The sequence below is a fragment of the Dermacentor variabilis genome, chromosome 3 (assembly GCF_050947875.1).
Source record: "Dermacentor variabilis isolate Ectoservices chromosome 3, ASM5094787v1, whole genome shotgun sequence".
Taxonomy (NCBI): domain Eukaryota; kingdom Metazoa; phylum Arthropoda; class Arachnida; order Ixodida; family Ixodidae; genus Dermacentor; species Dermacentor variabilis.
The window spans coordinates 17,496,600-17,512,967 of NC_134570.1; the positions used below are offsets into that span (position 1 = coordinate 17,496,600).

Sequence of the window (16,368 nt, forward strand, 5' to 3'; positions counted from 1 at the left end):
CATTGAGGTTGGGTGGGGCACCCTCAATCTATCCTACGTAGGTTGGAAACCAGATGACTGTGTGTGGCTTGATCTCGTTGCTTCTTAGTATCCCTGGGGCCAGCTCGGATATGGTTCCTTTGCCAAATGCCTGAATGGCTGATATCGAGTCACTGTAGATTGTTGTCGTCTAATAAGGCCATCGCTATTGCAGCCTGCTCTGCGATCACAGAGGACGTCGTCCGAATCGAGATTGAGTTCGTCCCTTGACCTTCATGGTCTACGCTAACCGTAGCCAAGGCCCGTCCGTCAGCGTATCGCGCTACGTCTACGAAACTGTTCTCCGAAGCCCGTTCACGAGAATTCTTCAGGAGGGCCTTCGCGCGCGCCCGACATCTTCCCACGTTGTGTTCCGGACGGACGTTTCGTGGGATCGGGGCGAAAGTGATGCGGTCCCGCTGCTCTCGAGGGATACTGCAGAACTGTTTCTTGACTATTGTGAGGGGAATTCTCAGCTCCTGTTGGATGCGCCTTCCAGTTCCAGTTTGTGTGGTAGATAGCCTCACGAACTGGGCCCTATCCTGTGCTTCCGCGATTTCCTCTAGCGAATTATACATGCCGCATTGAAGTAAGTGTTCCGTGTGGGTGTATATGGGGAGGCCGAGAGCTCTCTTGATTGCCTTCCTGATTAATGCGTTGAGCTTATCCCGCTCCGATCTTTGCCAGTTGTGCATGGCCGCGACGTAAGTCAAATGGCACAATACGAACGCACGTACCAATCTCACGAGGTTATCTTCTCCGAGGCCCTGCTGCCGGTTGGCCACTCTTCTTATTAGTCTGATGGCATTTCCGTCTTCTTGGTGAGTCTCAGCATTGTCTGGTTTTTAGAGCCACTCGATTCAATCATCATGGCGAGAATCCGGATTGTATCCGGCCTCGCTATGTCCTCCGTCGTTTGTGCGCAGTTTGATGTCGCATTCGGCGAATGGCTTCCATCCCTTTGGTTTGGGGCCTCTGCGCTTGGGACGATGTAGTAGCAGTTCGGAATTGTGCGGTGAGTACCGGAGGCCTGTGGGCTCTCGGTACCTCTCGGTCGCATCAATCGCCTCTTGCAGGGCCGTCTATACCTGTCCGTGGCTACCTCCCGTACACCAGGTGGTGACATCGTCGGCGTATATGGTGTGACTGATACCGTCGATATCAGAGAGTCTCCTGAATAGACCAGCCATGGCGAGGTTAAAGAGGGCAGAAAATATGACTTCCCCTTGTAGCGTCCACCTAGACCCGAGCTTGATCATGTCTTAAGTCAGGTCCCTGACCTTAAGGGTGCCTTCTCTGTCTGACAGGAACGATCACGTGTATGAATGAAAGTGCTTCCCCAGATTAAGGCTCGAGATCATGTCTAAAACGAAGGAGTGAAAAATGTTTTCAAAAGCCTTTTCCAGGTCTAGACCCCGTATAGCTCTCGTGTCCCGCGTATTATGGTCAATAATGGTGTAGGCCGATTTCCACATTTCTGGTACTTTACCACTGCTCCATGCTTGGTTAATGATATCCGTCAGGTATTCCATGGCCTTATCGTTCAGTTTCCGTAAGGCTTTGTTTGTGATCTTGTCCGGACCAGGAGCCGATCTGCCATTGAGGTTGCGGAGCGCCTGCCTGATCTCCTCAATCCCGAATCCCGAGCTCAGGGTTCCCGGAGCCTTCGTATTCAGGTGAAGGTGGTGTAGGTCCCGATGCGACCAATAGATACTTCACGAGTGTGGATAAAAGTTCCTCGTCAGAAGATTCACGCTTGGCTGCGTGTAGGGTGCGCGCCAGTGTGTTGCGTCGGTTGGATTTAGTGTTCGTCTCCTCGAGGAGATGTTTTAGGAGATTCCAGGTTCCCCCGTTGCGCATTTGCCCATCGTTCGAGCTACACACCTCATCCCATTGCTGTTTAGAGAGGGCTCTGCAGTGTTCCTCTATAGTTCCGTTGATTTCCGAGATCATTTTTGTGAGCCTGCGGTTGAGGCATTGTCCCTTCCACCTGGCGAGGAGGGACCGCTTAGCCTCCAACAGGTGAGCCAGAGGACTGTCCATCTTTTACGCCGGGATGTCAGTACAAACCTCTTTGGTGGTAGCTTTGATGCCGTATCCAACCTTTTCCACCCATTGTTCGAGACTGGGCTTGTTCGAGGCTGGGCTTGGGAAGAGCGAACTCCCCGTTCGCTCTTCCCTAATCTTGCCAAACATGTCCCAGTCTGTGTACTGGAACATGCGTTATCTCTTCTGCGCGACCTGGAGTTGCGTGGCCAAAACATAATGGACGCTACCAAAGTCTACCCCGAGGTTCGTCCACTTGACAGCTGCGATGCTCCTCACAAAGGTGGGATCCGGTGTCTTGTCACGGCTCGACGATATCCCGCATCTGGTGGGCATTGCCGGGTCCGTGACTAGCATCAAGTTTAGGTTCATAGCCTCGTGCCAGGGGTCATCCCCCTTGTGAGTTTTATATGGGTAGCCCCAGGTATGGTACGGGTCGTTGAACTGAGCAGCTATGATTAAAGGGGGTCGCGCGCTAGTTGCGTGGCCTTGGTGATTAGGGCTTTGAAGTGTTGTCTTAGGTCTTTGGGCCTGCTGTAGACATTTAGGATGAATATACTTTCGCGGTTCGCTGGGCTGGGGATAATTTCTGTCATTATGTATTCGGCTTTACTTGCGGTCATCTTGATGTCGTGAGTGATGTGAATCAGCTTAGTGCTAATCAGCACGCCAACCCCCCATCCTTTCTCGTACTTCGTTATGGGCCTGTAGCCGGACAGCGTGACGTTAGAGGTTAGTGTTCCTTGTATAACATGTGGCTTCTCTGCGTGTGAGCGAATATATAGTTGCAAGGGAGCCCTCTTAGGAAGGAAACCCCTTCAATTCCATTGCCACATCCTGAATCGTATTCCTGTTGAGTTCCTGTGCTAACCTTCGGAGGGCTCATCGCCCTCGCTCTGTGACTACTCGATGCTGTTGCTGGGGGGGGGGGGGGTGGTTCGAGCTTTACGTAGGCCGATCCCGAAGATAGTGCAATGCCGGGCCGACCCGCGGCGGAGATGCAGTTCGCCATAAGGGGCCCACATGCACAGCTTTCGCTGGTCATCCTTCTTCACAGAGTGGAAGGGCACTGAGATCTTTTTTTAACCATAGACCGCGGTATAGGGCGCTGCTAGCATATCCACGAAGTCGGTGTCACAATATAAGCGCGCATGATATTAAATCGAAACATCTGCAACGCGGGGTCACATTAAATGAACGGCGAACCATCGTCGCTAGCAGTCCGTAACGAGACGTCGCGAATACAAAATGAAATCGATAATGAAACTCGAAAGGGGTTCCGACAAGTTACGTAGTATATGCGCCCATGGAATGCAATTCGTGCAGTCCACCGACAGACAGTGCGGCTGCGGGCGGTACCGTAATCCTGAGTGCGGCACGCAGCCGCAGTTGAATTAAGTAGACACTACTGGAACATTCCGAAGCCGGCGGAGAATGGAAGGCCAGATTATGGCAACGATCATTTTCAAACTTCAGTTTCCTCGTGCTTTTTTTTTCTTGCAGACGAGCGGCTGCACCGACTTGTTGATCTCGGCGATAACGGCTGTTGCGGCGGCGACGAGCGATGACGTGCGGCGCACGAAGGAAAGACGCCTGGTCACAGCAGCGCATGCGCTCACAGTTGAGAATTGTGCTTAAATTTTGCTTTAAGAAGCGACCGCCGAGAGACCCGCCCTTCATTTTGCGTTTCACGTCGCAGCCGACCGTGTCAGCTGAACCTCTGCATCGTACAGTACATGCTCTGGCAGCGATTGTCGACCACATCACCGACCCCGAAACAGCCACGGGTTCCGGCGCTGGCTTCTGCTGTATGGCGTGCTTCGAAGCTTTAAGTCGCGACTGCACCGCTTACGGCCTGGACTTCTGCAAGTGCGGTTACGGGACTCTTTTGCTCCGGAATTCTCGCACGGCCCATTGGAGCTCCCGGAATACGTACGCAGCGGCCATTGCGTCCTTTCTCAGTACAGTAACAATAATAGTTCACAGTAACGATGAATAAAGCCCTGCGATGCATGCGTTTATCTTTTTTGACAGCAGATCGAGTTATATTCGTAACATGCATATAACATATATATATATATATATATATATATATATATATATATATATATATATATATATATATATATATATATATATATATAAGGTGTGTGTATGTGAGAGAGAGACTCTTTATTAGAAAAACAGCGAATTTTGCCGGCGCGCATACAACCGCTGGTATGCTACTCTGTATAGAGATGGGGAATGGGATTAAAAGATTTCAGAAGAAAGCGGGAGAAATAGAGAATAAAAATAAATATGAAATGTGCAAGTGGACCTGATACTGATAGTTACAGGTGACATGGCGGGTAAGCTTAGGCTTTTCTATATGAAATGTAGAATCTTTAAAGCTTTCCTATTAGACCAATTTCTGACAGGTATTTGAACAATAAATCCAAAACCCAGCCGCTGTTTTGAAGGGCCAGGCGTTGGACCTAGGATGCTGAGTAATGTTAAAGGATAGTGGCAAATCATGTCCATTTGTTGCTCAAAAAATTATCTCGTCGCGGTACGCGGGGCATTCTAGTAATATGTGCTCCATTGCCTCTAAGTTGCCACAGTTATCACAGTAGAGGTTAGTAGTAAACCCTATGCGGTACAGATAATTGTTCGTGTATTCCACGTTCAGTCGAAGACGATGGTACAATGTATCTAAGTGTCGAAGAAGTGGTCGTAGATTTTTTGGTCTCATTTTTGGGTCAATGTACAGCAGGAAGTTATCTTGGTGAAACGGCAGATTCCAGATGCGGTCTTTTTCTTGATAGGTATATTTTTTCGCCATGATCGAAGCGTCGGCTTTTGTAAAAAAAAAATATTCTTTTAGAAATTGCAGTATTGGAGTCCATTTCGGGCAGCTTCATCCGCTTTTTCATTTCCCAAAATACCGGCATGGCTAGGCATCCACCGGAACTTGATGCAATGCCCAGCAATCTTAGCCTTGCGGTGAAGATAAGCAATGTCAAATGCTGCAGGTTGATTATTACAACGCTTATGCCTGTTCCACATACTTTGTAGGGCTGCTTTTGAATCCGTGAAAATCATCGATGTCGTTGGCGGCTGCTGTCGAAGTTCATACGCAAGGGCCTCCTTAATGCCGTATAGCTTCGCTGAAGTAGATGATGACACTCGCTCAAGACGAAACGAGAATCGTTGCCCTGTAGAGGGAACAAAAAGTCCGCACGATGAGCAATGTGAAGTTGTACAGCCATCTGTGAAATTGTGCGTTGCGGCTGCGTAGTCTTTGTACATATATTCCAAAGCTTCCATATAAGTCGCTGCATGAGACATTTTCTTTTTAGCACTGATTCCAGGGATATATGGCACGATTTCTAGTGGCGACAGTGTCCATGGTGAAATGTTTCGTGGCATAATTTGCGACGCCTGAGCAAGAATCAAAATAGACATGCTTCTGACGGCCTGTCCAAAGCTATATTGACACGTGAACTCGTTTATCTTTTACGGGTGAGCACTTTTAACGTCTAAGAAATGTTATCGCTCAGCGCAGGACGCGTCTACATGTATCGGAAGCTTCTAGAATGTTATCGATGCTTCTATCCGCTGTGTGTTGTCGCCGAACCTTGTGTAATCTGATTGCATGTATGCGCGACGCGAATGGTGTAGAACTTTGTGGAAGGCACGCGGGTCCCAGCGGTTACATTGTAACATTCGACGACTGATCTATAAAAGCCGACGCGCTCGACCCGCTGATCAGATTTTGACGTTTGCCGACTGTGTTCGCCGTTGTGTAGCCTGTTTTTGTGGGCACAGGCTCGCCCAATAAAAGTTAGTTTCGTCTTTCACAGTATTGCTACTGTGTTCTTCATACGTCACTCCCCGTAACAATATAGATGTAGCACGGGTTCTAGAAATATCCTTTAAATAGTGGGTCTTCGTATAAATGGCGTGTCGGAGCTGAAATCGAAGTGCCTGCTGTGAAGATAGCACTTCAAGAGGCAGGCATCCAGCTTCTGCTACAGTTCCTGAGTGAGACGACCCCTTCGGAAGGCCTAGACATACGCGAAGGCAGTTGTTCCTTGAATATTTTGTTTAGCGCAAAACAACAGACACAAACAACAGACAAAAATATTCATGGATTCGCACCAACTAGCCCGCCAACGCATTGTGCAGTTGTTCATTGCTGCCTCAAGTTCTCTCTTTCTCGTGGGAGACATTTTGTGCAGGATCGGGAGGTAATACCGTAGTGTTCCGTCGAGTAGGCCTTATGGAGGAGCACCATTGATCGACAGTTGCTGCCCCACTGTGATCCGGCTAAAAATCGAATACGTGCGACGCCGAGGAAATCTTCTCACTCAGTTTTTTCACTTGAGGTGACCATGTGAAGTTCCTATCGATAATCACTCCAAGAAACATTTGCGTCTTGACGTATGGAATGGAACGACCTCCCAACACTAGTGGGTATTTTTCCATACACCTCCGCGTGAAAGCCATAGCAACGCTTTTGTCGAGGGACAATTTCAGACCCCTTGTATTTAGGTATGGTATGGTATGATGAACTTTATTTGGTATTTATTGTATTTAGGTAGGCCGATATATTTGCCAGCGCTCTCTGGAGACGTTGTTGGGTGGTACTGCGGGAACGCGCCGCTCTCCAAATGCAGATGTCGTCCGCATACAGTGTGATTTTGACGCCACGGGGCAGGTTTCTTCTCAGATGAATGAGGACTAAATTAAATAATACCGGGCTTAACATAACTCCTTGTGGCACTCCCTTCTAGACGGCATAAAGCGCCGTGGCGCGATCCGGGGCACACATGAAAAGTTGGCGTCCTTGAAGATAGTCTTCAATCCATGCATAAAGCCGTCCTCCAAGATCAAGGGTTTTCAAAGCGTCAAGTATTGCTTCATGATAGACCGAATCATACGCTGCCCTAATGTCCAAAAATAATGCAGTAGGTGTATTTGCACAGACCAATTCCTCTTCAATTCATGAGACCAAGGCAATGACATTATCAATTGCGGACCTATTTTGCCGGAAGCCATTCATTTCATCCGGGTAAACTTTTGTGGTTTCAAGGAACCAATTTAGTCGTTTGTGAATCATTTTTTGAATAGCTTCCCTACGCAGCTAAGCAGAGATATAAGTCTGAAGGAGGCGTAATTTGTCGGCTGCTTCCCTGGCTGGCTTCAGTATAGGATTAACTTTGGCAAGCTTCCATTCCGTGGGAACCTCTAAAGTTATCCATGAGGCGTTTTAGTACTCCATGAGGCGTAGGCGAGATGAGTGGCATAGATTTGCAAGTGCTTCATAACTCACACTGTCATGGCCAGGTGATTATCACTTATTTGCGTCGCCGATTGCTGCTGTGAGTACTTCAATTGTAAATGGTAATTCTAAGTCAGGAAGAGTCGATCGAGGTGGACTAGGCTGGTGATTGCAATTTGCCGAGAAGGTTGTATTGGAAAGGAGCCCACAGTACTGCTCTGCCACCTCTTTCAAGGATGTGCGCTCATGTAGTGAGAGGGCGATAAAAGGATGAAGATGTTGCGGCTCTGCGGCTCTTTACGAATGCCTCTGACGACTCGCCATATTTTGCTCAACGGTTGCGTTGACAAAAAGCAAAAATGTACACTTGTTAAAAAAGACTTAAAATTACAGACGGACGTTCGGAAGTGAGTGTATGTATGTATATATATATATATATATATATATATATATATATATATATATATATATATATATATATATATATATATATATATATATATACAGTGTGTGTGTATATCATACCATCAGCCTGGTTACGCCCACTGCAGGGCAAGGGCCTCTCCCATACTTCTCCAACTACCCCGGTTATGTACTAATTGTGGCCATGTTGTCCCTGCAAACTTCTTAATCTCACCCCTTGCGACGCCTCCCTTCCCTTGGTATCCACTCCGTAACCCTTAATGGCCATCGGTTATCTTCCCTCCTCATTACATGTCCTGCCCATGCCCATTTCATTTTTCTTGACTTCAACTAAGATGTCATAAACTCGCGTTTGTTCGCTCACCCAATCTGCTCTTTCCTTATCCCTTGACGTTACAGCCACCATTCTTCTTTCCATAGCTCGTTGCGTCTTCCTCAATTTAAGTAGAACCCTTTTCGTAAGCCTCCAGGTTTCTGCCCCGTACGTGAGTACTGGTAAGACACAGCTGTTATACACTTTTCTCTTGAGGGATAATGGCAACCTGCTGTTCATGGTCTGAGAATGCCTGCCAAACGCACCCCAGCCCGTTCTTATTCTTCTGATTATTTGACTCTCATGATCCGGATCCCCAGTCACTACCTGCCCTAAGTAGATGTATTCCCTTACCACTTCCAGTGCCTCGCTACCTGTAGTATACTGCTGTTCTCTTCCGAGACAGTTAAACATTACATTAGTTTTCTGCAGATTATTTTTAGACCCACCCTTCTGCTTTGCCTCTCCAGGTCAGTGAGCATGCATTGCTATGTGTCCTCTGAGTTACTAAGCAAGGCAATATCACCAGCGAATCGCAAGTTACTAAGGTATTCTCCATTAACTCTTATCCCCAATTCTTTCCAATCCAGGTCTCTGAATACCTCCTTTAAACACGCTGTGAATAGCATTGGAGAGATCGTATCTCCCAGCCTGACGCCTTTCTTTATTGGGATTTTGGTGCTTTCTTTGTGGAGGACTACGGTGAATGTGGAGCTGCTGCAGATATCTTACAGTATTTTTACATACGGCTCGTCTACCCCCCGATTCCGTAATGCCTCCGTGACTGCTGAGGTTTCGACAGAACCGAACGCTTTCTCGTAATCAATGAAAGCTATATATAAGGGTTGGCTATATTCTGCACATTTCTCTATCACCTGATTGATAGTGTGAATATGGTCTATTGTTGAGTAGCCTTTACGAAATCCTGCCTGGTCCTTTGGTTGACAGAAGACTTAGGTTTTCCTGATTTTATTTGCGATTAAATTAATAAATACTTTGTAGGCAATGGACAGTAAGCTGATCGGTCTATAATTTTTAAAGTCTTTGGCGTCCCCTTTCCTATGGATTTGGATTATGTTAGCGTTCTTCCAAGATTCCGGTACGCTCGAGGTCATGAGGCGTTGCGCATACAGGGTGGCCTGTTTTTCTAGAAAAAATCTGCCCACCATTCTTCAACAAATCCGCTGTTACCTGATCTTCCCCAGCTGCATTCCCCCTTTGCATAGCTCCCAAGGCTTTCTTTACATCTTCCGGCGTTACATGTGGGATTTCAAATTCCTCTATACTATTCTCTCTTCCATTATCGTCGTGGGTGCCACTGGTACTGTATAAATTTCTATAGAATACCTCAGCCACTTGAACTATCTCAACCATATTAGTAATGATATTGACGGCTTTGTCTCTCAACGCATACATCTGATCCTTGCCTATTCCTAGTTTCTTCTTCACTCCTTTTAGGCTTCCTCCGTTCCTGAGAGCATGTTCAATTCTATCCATACTATACTTCCTTATGTCAGCTGTCTTACGCTTGTTGATTAACTTGGAAAGTTCTGCCAGTTCTATTCTAGCTGTAGGCTTAGAGGCTTTCATTCATTGGCGTTTCTTGATCAGATCTTCTGTCTCTTCCGATATCCCGTTTAACGGAATTACCACCGACTTCTATTGCACACTTCTTAATGATGCCCATAAGATTGTCGTTCATTGTTTCAACATTAAGGTCCTCTTCCTCAGTTAAAGCCGAATAGCTGTTCTCTGTAGCTTGATCTGGAATTCCGATATTTTCCCTCTTACCGCTAACTCATTGATCGGCTTCTTATATACCAATTTATTCCGTTCCCTCCTCAAGTCTAGGCGAATTCGAGTTCTTACCATCCTTTGGTCACTGCAGCGCACATTGCCGAGCACGTCCACATCTTTTATGATGCCAGGGTTAGCGCAGAGCATAAGGTCTATTTCATTTCTAGTCTCGCCATTCGGGCTCCTCCACGTCTACTTTCGGCTATCCCGCTTACGCATGAAGGTATTCGCTATCCGCATATTATTCTGTTCTGCAAACTCTACTAATAACTCTCCCCTGCTATTTCTAGAGCCTATGCCATATTGCCCCACTGACTTGTCTCCAGCCTGCTTCTTGCCTACCCTGGTAATGAAGTCGCCCATCAGTATAGTGTATTTTCTTTTTACTTTACCCATCACCGATTCCACGTCTTCATAGAAGCTTTCGACTTCCTAGTCATCATGACTGGATGTAGGGGCGTAGACCTGTACAACCTTCAATTTGTACCTCTTATTAAGTTTCACAACAAGACCTGCCACCCTCTCGTTAATGCTATAGTATTTCTGTATGTTACCAGCTATATCCTTATTAATCAGAAATCCGACTCCTAGTTCTCGTCTCTCCGCTAAGCCCTGTAGCACAGGATGTGCCCACATTTTAGCACTGTATATGCTTCTTTTGTCCTCCTTTATTTATTTATTTATTTATTTATTTATTTATTTATTTATTTATTTATTTATTTTCAATACTGCCAATCTCTTTATCGAGACCATAGCAGGTGGGCATATTGTTACAATGTAAGCGTTGATACAACATTATTCTTAGAACATGTGAATACAAAGTACAATAAACTAGATACGCTACATGTAGCTACACAGTACAGTCTGGAAAAATACAAAATGCAAAAAAAAAGACATCGTTTCATGCATATAATTAGTGAACTCAGCTATAACAATAAAACAGATGTTATAAATACAATGAATTGTCATTAAATACAATCTCGTGAAATATAAATGCAAGACAACCATTTACAACCTAGCAGTGCATAACTTAATACAATCTAACATAACATAACATAAAGATAGATCTAAGCAATGTAAAAAACAAATTTGCATAAGACTAAAATATTTCTAGCAGTTATTCCTTATTCTTTTCTATCATGTTACTAAAAATTGAAGGCGAGTCTATATCAGCTATTGCGGAGTCGAGGTGGTTCCACTTCCTAACAGCAGTAGGGAAAAAAGAGTATCTAAATGTGTCAGTTTTACAAGGGTACTCAACTAACATTTTATTATGCTTGTGGCGTGAAATACGGGACGTAGAGAAAGTAACGTATTTTGAAGAATTTATGTTAAAGCGGTTGTGCAACAGGTTGTGTATGAATTTTAGCCGAGCTTGCTGTGCTCTGTTTCCCAGTGTGTCCATTCCGGATGAAGCCAGGAGTTCTGTGGGCGAGTCAGTGGTTTTGTACTTGTTGTGAATAAACCGTATTGCTTTCCTTTGAACTTTTTCTACTTCGGCTATGTTTGTCTTTGTGTGAGGAAACCAAACCGTGTTGGCGTATTCTAGTACTGGCCGAACAAAGGTTTTATAGCATAGCAGTTTGATATGACTGGGAGCAGATTTCAGGGACCTTTTAAGGAAGAAAAGCTTACGGGTGGCTGCTGAAGTGATGTTGGCAATGTGCTTGTTCCACTTCAAGTCTGATGCTAGAGTCAGTCCCAGATACTTGTGTTGCTGAACATTAGTTAGGGGTGTACCATTGAGAAGGTAGGTGAATCCTGACTTAATCTTCTTTGTTGTTACTACCATTGTCACTGATTTCTTGATGTTTATAGACATCTGTCATTGTTCACACCAGGCATTTATATCGTTAAGGCATCTGTTCAAAGTAAGGTGATCTTCATAACTTCTTATTTCTTTATATATAATGCAATCATCTGCAAGAAGCTTTATGCTGCATGCTATGTTATTGACGATGTCATTGATGTAAATTAAAAATAGTAAGGGCCCCAGACCGAGCCCTGGGGAACGCCAGATGTGACAGGAACTGTATCAGATGATGCTTCATCATGGAAAACGAACTGTGAACGTTGTGATAAAAAATCCCTAGTCCAGGCTGTAATGCTTCCGTTTCCAATAATTGACTCCAATTTTGCAATTAGCTTGTTGTGACACACACAGTCGAATGCTTTGCTAAAACCTAGAAATATTATATCTGTTTGACCGCGGTTGTCAATAGTCTGTGCTAGGTCATGTATAACTTCATTAAATTGTGTTACTGTTGACATCCCGTGATGAAATCCATGCTGATTGGCTGTTAGTATGCCATTCTCTTCAAAATATGTTGTTAGGTGTTTTAAAATTATATTCTCTAGTATCTTGCACGATGTACTAGTTAGTGATATCGGTGTGTAGTTGGAAGGAGAGTTTGTGTCACCTGATTTATGGATTGGTATTATCTTTTGCTTTTTTCCAGTCATCTCGCATACGTCCGGTTGAAAGTGATATGCGATAGATAATGCCAAGATATCTGCTGCACCATTCTGCGTATCGCTTTAAGAATTCGTTCGGGACGTCGTCAGGGCCACTAGATTTTTTCGTGTCTAATCCGAGTAGGAAGTTAAAGATTCCTGAGTCAGTTATGTTTAGTGAGTCGATGGTGAAACCTGTAGGAATTATTGGGGGGACAAATCCGTTATCTGCAGTAAATACCGATTGGAAGTACTTGTATGCATTAGCTTGAGAAACTTTTTCATTGTGGGGTCGTTCTGGCGTGATTACTTTGCGTGCACGGAAGTGATTCCAAAATCTGTGTGGATTACTTTTTACGAAGTTAAGCAGGGTAGTATTAAAATATTATTTTCTGGAGTGGCTTAGTTTGACTTTAAGTTCTGCCTTGGCGGTAATCAATTTTGATGTCTGAAGTGATTGATTTCTAGTCTTCTTCAAAGACCGACGTAACCTTTTCACTTTTCGTTTGGCATTAATTACCTCACGCGTTACCCATGGGTTGTATTTGCGCGATTTTCTTGTTTTTAACGGTATAAATTGTTCAATGCAGTCATGTATTACTGTCTTAAACTTAGTCCCGAGGGAATTCGTGTCTGCCGAAGGATTACAAGCCATTTCCGCAAAATCCGTGAATTCATGTGCCATGTACGTCAAAACATTGGCGTCGTCCGACTTCGCAAAGACGATAACGGTGCTTTCTAAAGACCTTTTTTGTACGCTAAACGACAGAGGTAGGTGACATATTGGTATATCGTGGTCGGATAAACCTTCAACAATACTAGTGTGTATTTTGTTTACAAAGAAGTGATCAGAGAGTAGTATTAGATCGAGTATATTACTTGCAGTACCATGTGAGCGTGTTGGTTGATCAACTACTTGTTGTAGGTTGAAGTTGAGCATCAAATCAATTAGTGCTTCTGAAGTACGTGATGAGTATTGCATTTTCTTCCAGTTAATTTCTGGAAGGTTAAAGTCCCCCATGATGATAATTCTTAGGCTGTGAGCGTGGCACTGCAGAAACTCATGTATGTTCTTTATGAAGCTTTCGTCCGAGTCAGGACTTCGGTAAACGCAGCCTACAATTATGGCAGTGTTGTTGCAGGTAACTCTGCAGAACACGGCCTCAGCATCCCTCAAATTTGGCAACGGTTCATATGGGAGGGATTTCTTTATTAGCAGTGTCACGCCACCACCACGTGTCTGTCTGTCTTTTCGAATGGCGGAGTAATCGGGAGGCACAAATTCGTGACCCGATGTGGCCGCAGCCACATCGGGTCGTTGCCGTGACGGAAGCGGAGAGGACAGGGTGAGGCGATTCTAGCTTCAGGCTCAGCTAACACTAGGCAGGTAGCTGACACTGCGCAGGCCACAGCTGGCAGGGGTCTTCTCTCATTTGCAACACGGCCATCGACCCATTCCGAGTGCTATCGCTTCCCGGCCGCAATTTCGCGTCCACGCACGCGAAAGGGCGCGAAATGTGGCATCGCGGAAGTCGGTGGCATCCGGAATTAGTGTCAGGCTAACCAGTGGCGTATTACTTCCAGTTCATCTAGCTACGCTGAAACACGGACGTTGCCTTGCACAACGCGGCGCGTTGTGGCCGAAGTACATACGCGGCCACTTTCTTTCTTTCCATTCCTTGTGCCACATTGTGTTTTCGTCGTTCGACCAGCGGACCATGTTTCACGTGTTCATCTCCCACGGTTCGTGCGATGACACTTGTCATGGTGAGTAACTACTTTCTGGTTGTATTCCCAATTTGAAAAGCTGCCCTTTTATATTCAGGTGCGCACCCTAGGCCTCCGCTTCCAGAGCACTCCAGCAACGCGCCTGCGCCCTGCCGTGCCCCAGACAGATGACGTTCATCGCCTGTCGTCCCGCGGCTGACCGTCTGTGCACCAAGCACACAGCTACAGGTTCCCTGGCCAATAAAGAAGCGTGCACGACCCGCCCTGCAGTACGTCGACTGCGCGTAAGTAAATCCGAGTTCTTCTGGCCCGTGCAGTGGCGTTGTGCTGCCAAGTGCTTAACACGACGCCTCCTTGTCGTTTCAGTTCCTCAGCTTTTGCCATCCGTCACGTGCGACGGATTTTCCCGCGCCCTGCCGTGTACCAGACGGATGACGTTCATCGCCTGTTGTCCCTCGGCTGACCGTCTGTGAACTTGTCCTCCAGCCACGCAGCTACCATGGTTTCCTGGCCAATGGAGAAACCTGCACGACCCACCCTGCAGTACGTCGACTGCGCGTAAGTAAATCCGAGTTCTGGCCCGTGCTGCGACGGTGTGCTGACGGCTGATTAACATGCTTTTTTTGTCGTTTCAGTCTGCAACCCTTGTCTTGACATATGCCGCCCCTCAAGATTTGTTCCGCCTGCGCAGTAGGCCATGGCGTCCAGTGCTCACCATATTGCGGCAAGCCTTGCTCACGAGACAGTTCGTCACATTGCTACGCCCGCTGACTCTAAGCTGCAGGAAAAGTCCCTCCGCCGGCTCCGTGCTGCCTCGATGACGCTGCACAACTACGGAGTCGTGACGCGAACACCGATCACGACATTCCTGTGGGAGTTCTTTCCGCCCGGTAGCTGTATCATGGCCGTTCGACAAAGACGATATTGACGCGTGTATTCTATGCAGAAGACAACGACGACTGGGGAAGTAACGTACTCCGTCTAATGGGTGGCTGAGATTGGGCGAAAACGAAGAAGACGTGCATCTGTTCCGTTTGTTATTGAACAGGTTGTCCTGTTCTTGAAGAACGTCTCCCTGTCTTCTGTCCGCGTTGTAGCGCAACAATATCATTGAGGGTTCCCGACTGTTTGACGAGCGGACCGAAACAATTCCAGGTAACATGCTGGCTCATCTGTGGTACACATGCTCAGTCAATCTGGAGGTTGGTGCACGTTAACTCACATCCTGTGCTCTCGTAATGGTACGCTGATGCTGGTTCGCATTGTGAAGTTGCGCGCGCATATGTGTTCGTATGAGCATATGTGTGTGTGCGTGTGTTGATGCATGTATGCTGTCTATTGTACGCGCGTGCGACTTCGATCACTTCATCTGGTTGTTCGCATATTTTTATCTGGGTGCATTCCCACTTTTTCCATATAATTCTTGGTGGCTGGCCTCGTCTCATCTGAATTCTTCAGATAGTTCGTTGATGGTTCCGCAGTGATGGTCGCCAATCTTTTCCAAAATCCTTCCTATTTTGGCTCTGGGCGTTCCCCTTAATTGAAGGGCGTCCAGTGGTGTAGTGTCTGTGGCCCTTGCCTCGTCGACTTTTCTAATTAAGGGGTCTTTGTTGGTATATTTTCTTTGTCCATATCTTCCTTATTTATCAAGTTATTTGCCATGGCTAATGCGAAGCATCAGCGTACCGTTATAAAAAGCATACGGTGTAAATTAAAGGCAATAAAACATTTCCGCTAGCTTGTGAGCATCATGCTTATCAGCTCATCCTTTGAAATATAATGCTGGCATGGCACCAAGCTTATTTATAAAAACTTGTCTACAGTCATTATTCATGTCAGCGGTAAATCTGCGTACCACTACACAGCCAAGCAAATCAGATCCTGAACCTCCCATCAGCAAGATTGGACATTGATCGGACGCCACCGCCGCACGTGCCTGCAATGTTACGTCTTGGTCACTGCTTCATCACTGTTACTTTTGTACTTCACTGTTCACTGCCCTGTGTAAATTTAATTACGCGCTTGCATCCACTTGTCTTTTCTATAACATGTACTTGCTGTACAATGTTCCCTGGAACTTAATAAAATGACGAAGGTGTTCTTTTTCTTTATGAACATTTCCCCTCTGTGGAGAACATTGTACAGTTGTAAACATTTGGCTCTTCTGTAGGGCATGTTCTTGTCAACTCGGCGTTCACTAGAGTTATATGTGAACTGAAATAAAATTTTTAAGATAGTTCCAGAGTCGATAACGCAGCTTCTGAAATGTGTTGCATTTGAAATGCCTCCAAGGATTTTCAGCTTACTTGCAGCATGCTGATAGCCT

General features: G+C 45.9%; 1 long non-coding RNA gene across 1 annotated transcript; it reads left to right on the forward strand.

Moving 5' to 3' along the window:
• The first annotated feature begins 12,703 nt into the window (after positions 1-12,703).
• On the forward strand, positions 12,704-16,157 carry LOC142573909 (uncharacterized). Its single transcript, XR_012826367.1, has 3 exons — positions 12,704-14,326; positions 14,409-14,600; positions 14,678-16,157. It is a non-coding gene; the product is annotated as an uncharacterized LOC142573909 (long non-coding RNA).
• The last annotated feature ends 211 nt before the right edge of the window (positions 16,158-16,368 follow it).